The sequence below is a fragment of the Canis lupus genome, chromosome 27 (assembly GCF_048164855.1).
Source record: "Canis lupus baileyi chromosome 27, mCanLup2.hap1, whole genome shotgun sequence".
In the NCBI taxonomy this organism is placed as follows: Eukaryota; Metazoa; Chordata; class Mammalia; order Carnivora; family Canidae; genus Canis; species Canis lupus.
This window is the reverse complement of record NC_132864.1, coordinates 43479886-43491708: the sequence shown is the minus strand read 5'-3', so window position 1 is coordinate 43491708 and position 11823 is coordinate 43479886. Positions and strand designations below refer to the sequence as shown.

General features: G+C 37.5%; 1 protein-coding gene across 1 annotated transcript in view; it reads left to right on the top strand.

Annotated features, from left to right (window-relative positions):
- Positions 1-11823, top strand: part of PCDH15 (protocadherin related 15) — an 876905-nt gene that overhangs the window by 655252 nt on the left and 209830 nt on the right. The gene's annotated exons all lie outside the window — the stretch shown is intronic.

Sequence of the window (11823 nt, the reverse complement as noted above, 5' to 3'; positions counted from 1 at the left end):
TTGATATATTCTTTCTGATATAGGAATGGGGAAATGTAACATTATTTAAAATACTTAAATTAATATATCCCGGGGTGGAAACTCAGTTGTAGGCTACAGCATAGCTGTGAACAAAGTGTATTCTCCACTCTTTCAGAATTTATTTTAGATACAGAGGTACAAATGCAAATAATTATATACAACCCCCAGTGAAAAGTGCAGAGACCAGTGTGTATGAAGTGCTATGGGGGTCACAGAAAATGGAAACTAATTTAATTCAACTCTCAGCATTTAAATGCTTATGTAAATATACGTTTAATTTTTTTCATTTAGTTTTGTTTGATAAAAGTAACATTAAAATAACAATATGTTAAAAATAACATTATTTTGCTCTGTATCTGCACAAAAACGTATTTTAGGAAAGTGCTCCACTGAGAAAACATCCGTTGTTTATACTGTGCTTTCTTGCAAGGCAAAAAGGGTTTTCTATGTCTCCATCTCCTCGGTGTTTATTCTTCCTTTCCATATACTCCAGCAAAGACTTTCTATTTTCAAACAATGTTTAGTATAAAGTGCATACTTCTACCTCAAGGCCTCTTCCCATGGATTTCTTGCCTGCTTCGATTTCTATGAAATCCCAAAAGGTCTGGTTAAAAAGAGATCTGCAACAACAGAATATTGCTTAAGTTTTAGAGCAAATAATTGCATCCAAATCTTCATATACTGACACACTCAGCTTTTATGAAAACTGCCATTGTACGTGGGTAGACATATAAGCTGTATGTGGATCACTGACAATTTTATGTAGAACTCAAAATCCAGGTTTGAAATGTGACTGTTAGTCTGAAGGTCATGTTTTTCCATTATCTTTCTGAACCTTGTAGTATATCCTGACAGGCCATGCTTTTATCAAGTGTCTATTCAGGTAAAATCAACTCAGACAAGGAATAGGATTGTCTTGGGTTATTTTAGATGCAATTGTTTTCTTTTTGACACTGATGAAGATTAATTTCACTTTATATCTAAGACTAGTGTTCATTACCTTATTAGTTAAGTAAAGTTTATAATTGTTTTTTTTTTCATGCTTCTGTCATTTTCAGTGAAGTTACTTTTAGGTAATCTGAGCAGATTGGCGTGAAGTGTAGGTTGTAGGGCATGTATAATATGGTATCATAACCTCCCTAGTATATTAATTTTTTTGTAGAAATTAGCAGGCTACTATACTGAACAGAGAGAGCAAGAGAGAAAGTGACAGGGAGGAAAATTGATATAGTAAGAAGGCACAAGTTTTATAGTGGAAAAGTCTGAGAGGGAGGTTTAGTTCTGCTACTTACTAGCTCTACAAATTGAAAACTTATTTAAATTCTTATAACATCAGTTTTCTGTGACATGAAGGTGATCACAATAATTTTTTATAGTTTTTTGATGTGATGATGAAGAAAGATAATGAACATAAAAGCAACTTTTAAATTAGAAGGCACTAATCAAGTACCTAAATTTCTATGTACATATACAGACATCTACATAATCATGTCAAATGGGCATGTGGCACTTCATTAATATTTGCATTTAACATCCAACTTTATTCACAGAACATATTTAGTAACAATATAGCAAAGATCGGACACACTTTGTATTTTAGTTTTATTTTTAAATAAGTAATTGTGACATCTTTAAGGACAATTAAGTAACTAGTAGTAGGGAACGTATCTTATGCTTCTGTATATTTAGCACAAAGCAAATTACCTGGAAAATACTATATATTTAATACATGTTGGTAAAATCAAAGATCGATTAAGGTAACAGCTCTGATAATAAGAATACAGAGTAATATAACAACTCCAACCCCCATCAGTTGGCTTTAACCCCCATCAGTTGGGTTAAGGGTTACCTTTTCAAAATTTACAGATTAACTGCAAACAGTGATTTGAGGCAGGGAGCATGTATAAAACACTTTAAAACCTGAATTATTTTCCCACTTTACTGTCATGGCATCTCTGACAGAAGTAAGTGGGAGAGAACTGTAAAATAGCTGAAGAGTAGAATAATTGGGAATTTAAAAAGTGGATTTTTCAGGCCAACCATTTGGCATTCTTTCTAAAGAATTTGGCGTGATGCTAAAATAATAATCCAGGAGGTGCAAGAATGTCATGACCAGAATATTGTTCCTCACCCAACACAAACGCATTTACAAATGTTTCTGATCATAGGTTAATTTATATTTTGCACCGCCTCCTTTTGAAGAGGGAGAGTCTTACATCATAAAGGAGGAAATGGTAGCATGTTGTCAGTATGTTTTTCTGCTTAATATAGACTGCATCAATATATTTTCTAGTTTAGTTGGATGGCTGTGGTCATTTCTAGCTTTCATTTATCTGTTCATTGGTTGAATATGTATGAAGGGTCTATTATGTGTGGAGCATAGTGCAGGGACAAATACAAGGGTGTCTGCTCCCCTGGACCTCTCAGGTCACAGTGTGTCAGACACTACGTACATGAACACACCATTAGCTACAAACATCAACATTCTTCAGAGCACAGTGGGGGAACAGAGAGAGGACTCTGTATGTGTATAATCAGGGCCCTCCTGCATATTGAAGACCCCGTGAGGGGGCGCTGTGTGTGCTCTGAACTGAAGGATCAGTGGATTACTGAGAAGACAGCTCCAAATAGAAGAAAATGCAAACACTAAAAATAAAAATAAAAAATAAAAATAGATAAAAAGAATTTGGCATGACAATAAATAACTCAGTAAATAACTCATGAAGGGATGTGTGAAGTGGTGCAGATACATGATGTATGTTGACCTTCTGATTTCTGCCACAAGTCTGAGATGTGGAGGGATTGCAGCAAGACAAGACATTATAGGAACTGATGATTTTTTTTTATTCTTTATTCCTTTTGTAATGATAAACTCTCCATCGGGTTTGAAGGATGATGTGGATAGATTCAAGAAAGAGGGATGTGGAAGATTCTGGAAAGAGGCACAACATAGTTCTGAGAACATGGCCCCTGAGAATGTCAGAGAGAAGTGTGTGCCCTGATGTCTCAGCAGCAGGAGAATGGAGAAGATGGGGGCAGATTTGGACAAGCTGTAGATTTATTTTGAAATGATTACTTCTATGTCTAAAAATAATCAATGAAATTTTATAGCACTGGACACACTGCATTCTGTTTGTCCCGGGACTTTATGGTACGGCTTCCATTGACTTTACTAAAGTTTTGTTTTGTTTTTGTTTTTGTTTTTCACTCTAATATCATCTCAGATGAGCTGGCTGCAGGGTAAGGAGGAATGTGAGTTTTCTGCAACCAAGGTTTTATTTCTCTCACTGAATTCATGTAAGTTCTGAGATGCTGTGTAATAATAATTTCCAAGGGGAGGATTTCCGTGATATGGCTCTTAATTTTAAAAATTAAAACCAGTAAAGTATTTCACAGTGAATTCTAAATTGTTTGCACATCATCTTAACACTTACCTCTGGGCTCCAATCTATCATTAAGCTAGGGCAATTCGTAACGCTACACCAAATATAGCAGCCCCCTCCCCTTAAGAAAGATCACAAACAGATCACATATTAGTGTCCTAAATTCAAATTCAAGTTCTCTTATTTGCTAGCTGTAGGAACCCCCGGACATGTTTCTTAGTTTTTCTGTAATATTCTTATTTGTAAAATGTGGTCAATGATAATTGTCTTACTGAGTGTTTGTAAGAACTAAAATATAGAAAGATGTAAAGTTCACCACATCTAGGAGTTTCACTGTACCACTGTACCAGATTCAAAAGGAAAAAAAAAAAAGAGTCACATCTCTGGGCAAGGGGGTAGGAGTAGATTGTCATTAGCTTAGGTCAGAACAATCAAACTACAGATTTTGTACAGATACTATCACTCTGTAGATGATTATTTAATTTGAAAGCAATGAATAAGTGATATCGTAATGACTCCAGGTATGCACATGTGCACGTATGCGATTCATTACATTCTGTTAAACAAGGAGTCTTTAATCTTTTCTTTTTTTAAGATTTTATTTATTTGTTCATGAGACTCACAGAAAGAAAGGCAGAGACACAGGCAGAGAGAGAAGCAGGCTCCATGCAGGGAGCCTGATGCAGGACTCGAACCCAGGACCCCAAGATCAAGCCCTGGGCTGAAAGGAGACGCTCAACCACTGAGCCACTCAGGTGCCCCAAAGAGTCTCTGATGTGACAAAAAGGCCATACAGATATAGGCTCATTCTGGTGACTCAGATACCCCTTCAGGGAGGATGGAATGTTCTAGCTTCCAATGTAGGCAGACATGGTTCAGCAGCAGCTGCTTCAAGGATCACTCAGCTACAAAGAGCTGCTTTGCCCAAGGTCACATCCTTCCCAGTGAAGCCCACATCCTGACTGGTGGCTGAACGTGAGGACCTGGAGGTTTGGCCATTCAGAGTAACTCCAACATGCAGTCCTAACTCCAGGCTCCTCGGGACTAGGCCGGCACTGGTGTTGCTTAATAGTGGAATTTCTTTCTCAGTCCCGTTCTGCTTTCTTCCACTGCTTTCCACATGCATTTATCCTAAAGGTAACCCCAGTAAAACCATTTGCAACTAATTTGCCTCTCATTACTTCCTGGAAACAAAATTTGTCAACAAAGACCCTTCCATAGAAGTGGTTTTCCTCAAGTCCTATAAGAATCAAAGATGGGAGGATATTTTTGTCTTTTTTTTTTTTAATCTAGATACAGACTGCAAAATATATAAATAAAAACAGGCAATATTTCTTTGGCTTGTTTTCTCACTATTTAGTTTATGATATCTCAGAAGGATTAGTTCATTGGGATTCTGAGACCCGGACTGGAAATATTCTCTGTGGGTATCATAATTCACCATGTGGATATATAGCAAATACAGTCTGTTTTTCACTGTCTTTTTCCCTCTATCTGAACATTTTTATGAGGAGCTCCTTTGAGCCTACAGTCTACTCTAATGTTTTTATGACTCCTCAGTATCATACTCATCCAAGTCCGCACAGACAGATTCCTGTCAAAAGTGATCAGTCTTCGTGAAAGTAGTAAGAGTAATGCTTCCTCTGGGCAAACCAAATCAAAGTGGTTCCAACTTGTCATGTTGGACGATACCTTCAGTTTCCATTTAGATTCTTCAGACTTTAAGTTTGAAATGAGTCAATAACTTTCTTCTTTATTATCTGCAAAGGTTCTTGGCAGATAGATTATAGAGTTTCAGCTTTCAGAGTAATATACTTTATTTTCACTTCCAATTTTTAACTATTTTTTTCTGATTCTTTTATATCACTTAAGCATAGTGACTAGACTGTTGTTAGCCATCAACATAATTTCATAAGATAAATCCCATTATTCTCAAAAAAAGCCTTCCACTGAACCAATTACTATTAAACTATTCTTGATATATTGAAACTATCTTAATGCAAAAGAAATATGTCCTGAAGTTTTCCTTTATTTTTGTAAAATCTCCAATCAGGCTTATTTTCTCTCATTTAAGTAAAAACCCAAGGATGTTGATAAAATATGGAACTCTTATAAATTGCTAACCTTTAAAAATCTATAAATATTTCTAATATCCAGGTGAACACCAATACTATCTTAGCAACTTACACAATGCCCACTGTGGGGTATTCATTCTAAAACACTTGCTGATGGTTGATACAATCAGTAGCTCACAGGGCTGTGCTCTGAAAGTCACAATGGAAGGAAGGTGGCTGGAGAAGGAAGGGCACAGCAGAACTTGATTTCAAACATTTCTCCTTCAAAAGGCAATTGTACATTTTGTGTGTCTTCTCTGGTCCATCTGCACGTTAATGCAGCCCTAAGGGAGTAAATAAAGCTGAGTTATTCCTTCTAACTCATTCTAGTCCCTTACTCTAAGTGGATGTGATAGATAAGACAGTAGACAATGTAATTTTCAGTTACTTCCATACATTTTCGGCAGAGAAATGAATAGGAAACATACATTTCTAAACCTACCAATTTGGTGACATCCCAGATTCAGGGAATGGAACATAATTAGGATGGCAAAATTCGGGGCCTAGCCCAAAGAATGATGCATGATAAAATAAAACCATGGGATCAGAGCCTATATTGGGCATTCACAGAGTAGATGAATAGGAAAAGATTGTGACAATGTATATAAAATGGAGAAAGGCCTTTTCATTTTACATCTGTTATTTGGGAAATAATGTGTGCTTGTGTCTAGTGAAAGGCATTATTCAGAGTCCTTGGGAATTAGGTGATATTTTTCTCTCATTAGGTGGATATCATATTTATTAGACATTTTTATTTCTTTTGCCTTAGATCTGCATCTGATAATCTAATATTTGACTATTCTCCAGAAAATAAAATTATGGAGAATTTCACAGAGAATCCAAACTTACTGTCAATTTTCTCTAGTTTCCATTTATGATTTTCTTCCAGCACCAATACGAGCAAATAATTTGCGAGAGAACATACCATAATAACAAAAAACTATTTAGCAGACAGAAGGGCAGTATTTAGGAATTAGATTATTCTTGCCTCTTTGGGGAAATCCTTGGGCACCTTTATATTTAATCCAAAAAAAATGCCAGACAAAAATAAAATTAAAACGTATGATTCATAAAGAGGATCAGAAAGACATTTGAGAAGAAAATATTATATCCTCAACAAGCATAGAGGAAGCAATTTAGAAGACTTTGCATAAAAGAAAGGAAAGTAGCATGTTGTGTCAGAATCTGACAGATTAGGCGAGCACTAATGAAAACAGAAATGCCTGAGCCAAGCAGATGATCATATAAAATGCAATCCATAAGGTGACATTTTTGTCTTCCCTCCTTCCTTAAGAAGTATCTATTGCCCACATCTCCAGAGATGCCTTGAAAGATTTCTTTACAGAACAGTTTAGGGATATGTTGTAGAAAGTAATGTAATGAGTGCTCAAGGACCAATACTTATATTAAAATGCTTATTTGGGATCCCTGGGTGGCGCAGCGGTTTGGCGCCTGCCTTTAGCCCAGGGCGCGATCCTGGAGACCCAGGATCGAATCCCACGTCTGGCTCCTGGTGCATGGAGCCTGCTTCTCCCTCCTCCTGTGTCTCTGCCTCTCTCTCTCTCTCTGACTATCATAAATAAATAAAAAATTAAAATAAAATAAAATAAAATAAAATGCTTATTTATGGTATTTTAGGAATTTACAGAGGCCTTTGTGTTGACTGGAGCTTCATTCTCAACATCACCTCCAAAATGGGAAAAAAAAATAAGTTATTGAGAGGAAAAAAATGTACTCTTGTTATTTATCACAGATGGTAAACCTACATACATAAACAGATACACAGTGTGTCTCTGGTAGTAACACTGTGTGGAGGAGCAGTTAGGTCCATGGTCCATGGTGAAGGGCGTACAGTGGGGCTCAGGAGCCTGCATGTTCAGGTGTTTCTGAGGGAGGCAGAGAGAGGGCTGAGGGTGGTCAGGTCTGGAAGTAGAGAGAGGATATGGAGCCAGAATTAATCAGGCAAGAGGCAGCATGGTTAGTCAGGTGAAATCCTCAGTGTAGGGCCTGGAATATGTTTGCCCACAGAGAAAAGATGAGCTTGAAATGTTAGATGAATAGAAGTTAGAGGATGACAAAACAAAATCTAATTCTGATACACAACTTGTCACCATTGCACAAAATGGTGTGATGCACAACAGACACAAAGTGCAGAATTACCCAATGCAAAGAAATAGGGAAAAATACGAAAAGCCCCAGGTCTTCATGTCCCCTTCCAGGACTATATATTTGAGAAAGGTGAAAGCTTGTACAGAAGGAAAATTTCTTCCTCCACTCTTCAAGGCTCTTCCATTAAATTTACCTAAGACATTTTAACAGGAGAAAGAAAAAAAGCAAGTTTTATTACATGTGTATATAGGCCCAGTAATGAAATTGAGACCTAAATAAATGACCAAAATAGGTTTTATACTTTTCAAAGGAACAATACATTTGTGAAAAATGGGTAGGATAAAGAAAACAGTTGTTTGGGAGCTTTAATTAGGAGGGAATCCTAAGCAGAATTTAGGCATAGATAGTAGAGTAGTAAAAAAATGTAGCGAGAGTTGTTTTTACAGCTTTCTTGGCTTTACAGTCCCTCTTGATAGTGATAAAGATGTCTTTCTACTTCTTAGTACAGGGAATATTTTTCATAAGAAAGATTTGTTCCCTGCTTTCAAAGGGAGAGGAGAACCTGAGTGTCCTCGCCAGTTGTTCCTTAAGAAATTTATTTAAAATAATCAATATTACCCAAGTGCCCCATCTCGGGGTGACCTGCCCTTGGCTCCTACAATTACTATAGAACCACATAAAGACACTAATGAACATGTAACATTATTTTGTTTATATTTGTTGTATGAAAATGAATGTGAGGAAACTCTTTTCCTGAAGCATCCAAGTCCTAATCTCTGAGTGTTTACCATTTTGTGAAAAATGAATGTTTAAATTTTTTAGTACAGGGCTACATGCTTCTTCCTAATGCTTACTTTTTAATCACCTGGAGTTAATTTACATTCTATTATTAAGAGAGCTGTGGGCTATGTTGTAACTGCTTAAACTGGCTGGCTTAATTTGACATTTGGTTCATTTGCATTAAATATCACCCAACTCTAGAAAGATAGTTTATTTCCATTTGCTTCCTGTCTAGTGTTTTTCTGTAGTTTCTTTTCTTTCTTCTCTCTCTCTTTTTCTTTTCTTTCTTTCTTTCTTTCTTTTTTTTTTTTTTTTTTTTTTTTTTTTTTTGCTTTTCTTCTTTATTTCTGTCCAAGCTCCAGCTTCCAACTGGTCATTTCTTCCCTTGCCAGAGTTTACAGAGTCTTTTCCCTCACAGTGCCTCCCATTATTGATGGGTGGGCAAATTACTTCTATGCTTCATGTTTGACTGAACGACAGGCATCAATAACAACATAAAGTGGTTCATGCTGGGGCACCTGGGTGGCATCATCAGTTACACAGCTGACTCTGAGTTTTGGCTCTGGTCATGGTCTCCAGGTCATGGGTGGGGCTCCAGTCTAGCTCCACAATTAGCACAGAGTCTGCTAATTGTGCTGCTCCTTCTCCTTTTGCCCACTGTCCACACCATGTGCTCGCTCTCTCTTTCTCAAATAAATAAATTTTGGAAGGAAGGAAGGAAGGAAGGAAGGAAGGAAGGAAGGAAGGAAGGAAGGAAGGAAGAAAGAAAGAAAAAGAAAGAAAGAAAGAAAGAAAGAAAGAAAGAAGAAAGAAAGAAAGAAAGAAAGAAAGAAAGAAAGAAAGAAAGAAAGAAAGAAGAGAAAGGTAGATTTGTGTTCAGTGCAAGAGGGGTCAGAAGCCTGGTTGGAAAGGCTTCTCAAAAAGAGGATAAGTACCCTGGAGGCAGGTTTTGAAGAATTATATAGGATTTACAAACAGAAAACTATCAGGGAAAGTAGGAGAGATTGGTATGTTTCAAGAACAATGAGGATGGTGAACCATATTATTGTTTCCCAGTTTGTTCTGTGCCACACTGTGAGAGCATGTGCATCCCCAGCATGGCATCAGCCTTGGCCATACAAAGCTTGTCTTGACCAGCCAAGAGGGGGTATAGGTGATATGTTCCACTTTCAACCAGAAGCATAGAGAGATGTGGCTTGGTTATCTCATCTCTTTTTTTTTTTCCCCCCTTGGTCACATGAATGGCATGTTCCTATAAAGGCTGCTCCTTCTGCCTCTTTCCCAGAGTGGAGACCATCAGAATAGAGCTGCAAGGAATTCGGGACTGATGCTGCATATGTGAGAAATAATCAATTATGGCTGAGATACATGTGTCTCCATTCATTTGTCGATGAACATTGGGGCTCTAGCCATAGTTTGGCTGTTGTGGACTTTGCTGCTATAAACACTGACCCTTCGGATCACTACATATGTAGTTTTGGGGTAAATACCTAGTAGTACAAGTGCCAGGTTGTGCGGAGGCTCTATTTTCAATTGTCTTGCCTTTTTGCAACGACATAGAACTAGAGGGTATTATGCTAAGCAAATAAGTCAATCAGAGAGAGACAATTATCATATGATCTCATTCATATGTGGAATTTAAGAAAACAGAGGGGAAAGGGGGAAACAATAGGGGCAAAGAGAAAAAAAATAAGACAAAAATCAGAGAGGAAGACAGACCATAAGAGACCCTTAATCATAGGAAACGTCCCCTGAGGGGGATGCCTGGGGGGCTCAGCTGTTTAGAACCTGCCTTCAGCCCAGGGCATGATCCCAGAGTCCTGGGATCGTGTCCCACATCGGGGTCCCTGCAGGCAGCCTCCTTCTCCCTCTGACTGTGTCTCTGCCTTTCTCTCTGTCTCTCTCTCTCTCTGTCTCTCATGAATAAATAAAATCTAAAAAAAAAAAAAAAAAAAAAACGGAAAGGAAACAAACTGAGGGTCACTGCAGGGGGGGTAGGGATGGGGTAACTAGTTGATGAGCACTAAAGAGGGCCCTTGATGCAATCAGCACTGGGCATTATATATGACTGATGAATCACAGCTCCACCGCTGAAACTGATGATACATTGTATGTTGATTAATTGAATTCAATTTTTAAAAAGGGGGAGAAAAGAAATAAGCATCAATGGTAGCAGACCATTGAGTGTCAGAAGTGTGTGAAAGCTGATATACAATAAGTAAACTATTTCAGCTAAAGTGTGCGGTTGGTATCAAAGGGTAAGTTACAGGAGATAAGTACAGAAAGGTTAGCATGAGACCCTGGAGTGTTCAGAGAAAATGTGATTTACTCCGTAACTGGTAGTAGTTGCTTTGGCTCTTGGTAGATTCAACAAAACTTTCAAAAAAGGCACGTATTGCCGGATGAAAGGAAGTCCTCAATTCGACATTTATTCAGCAAATATCCGTTGACCACTTAGGAAGAATAAGCATTAGAAAGTCACAATGAGCAATTATTTCTTAGGCCCTCAAGTTGTAGCCAGGGAAGTGCAGGAGAAAAACGGGTAACTGCATCATGTTGCAGAGCTAAATACAAAGGGAATAGCGGGCGATCTTAGTGGTTGGGTAGCTGTCCTGCCTGGGGGGCCAGGGAATGGCATTCCAGGGCCCTTAAAGATAGTTTAATTGAGGTTTTTCTCCTTGGTAGAGTGCAAAGAATTTAAAAACCCTAAAAAAGACATAGGTTTGGAGAAAAATATGGGCAGCTGTCAAATCTTTTATGCAGGGAAATACTATTTACTGATTTCTCTGGGTAGAATTTATCTTTTCAGATTTGGAAGGATGGCCTGCAGTAATGACAAGTAAGAAAATGTTTAGTGTGAAATAACTCTCATGCCCCTTTCAACTCTCACTATAACGATTTTAAATCCTCACAACTTATGATCAGGTTATGATGAGTCACCCATTGACATATGCATTTGTTTCCCAATCCGTGGTGAAATCACTTTAAAATGCGACTCAAAGTTATCATCTCTTCTACTTTCCCATGGAATGTAGTTTTGATTTTTACAAAAACGCAACTAAGCTTTCTCAAGCCAGACATTGCTAACATTTCTCAATGTGGCAGTGTCCATAAAGTCATCAGACACACATTTTCATAGAAATCCCTCTATCATGTGAGAATACTACCTTAATTTATGCATGAAAATCCTTAAATATTCATCATTTTTGTTTATAATAACTAAAGCGCTCTTCCCTTTCCGCTATTTATCATCTGTTCGTGTAAGGTTTCCTTCTATTTGTATTTATTGCACTAAAAACAGTTTACGGACAGGCTTCATGATCTTTCACATATGAATTCTTTAATTATTGCAGACAACAAATTGTCAGAAAAAAAATGTTGAAAACAGCAATGTTAATAGAACCCAGTATACCCAC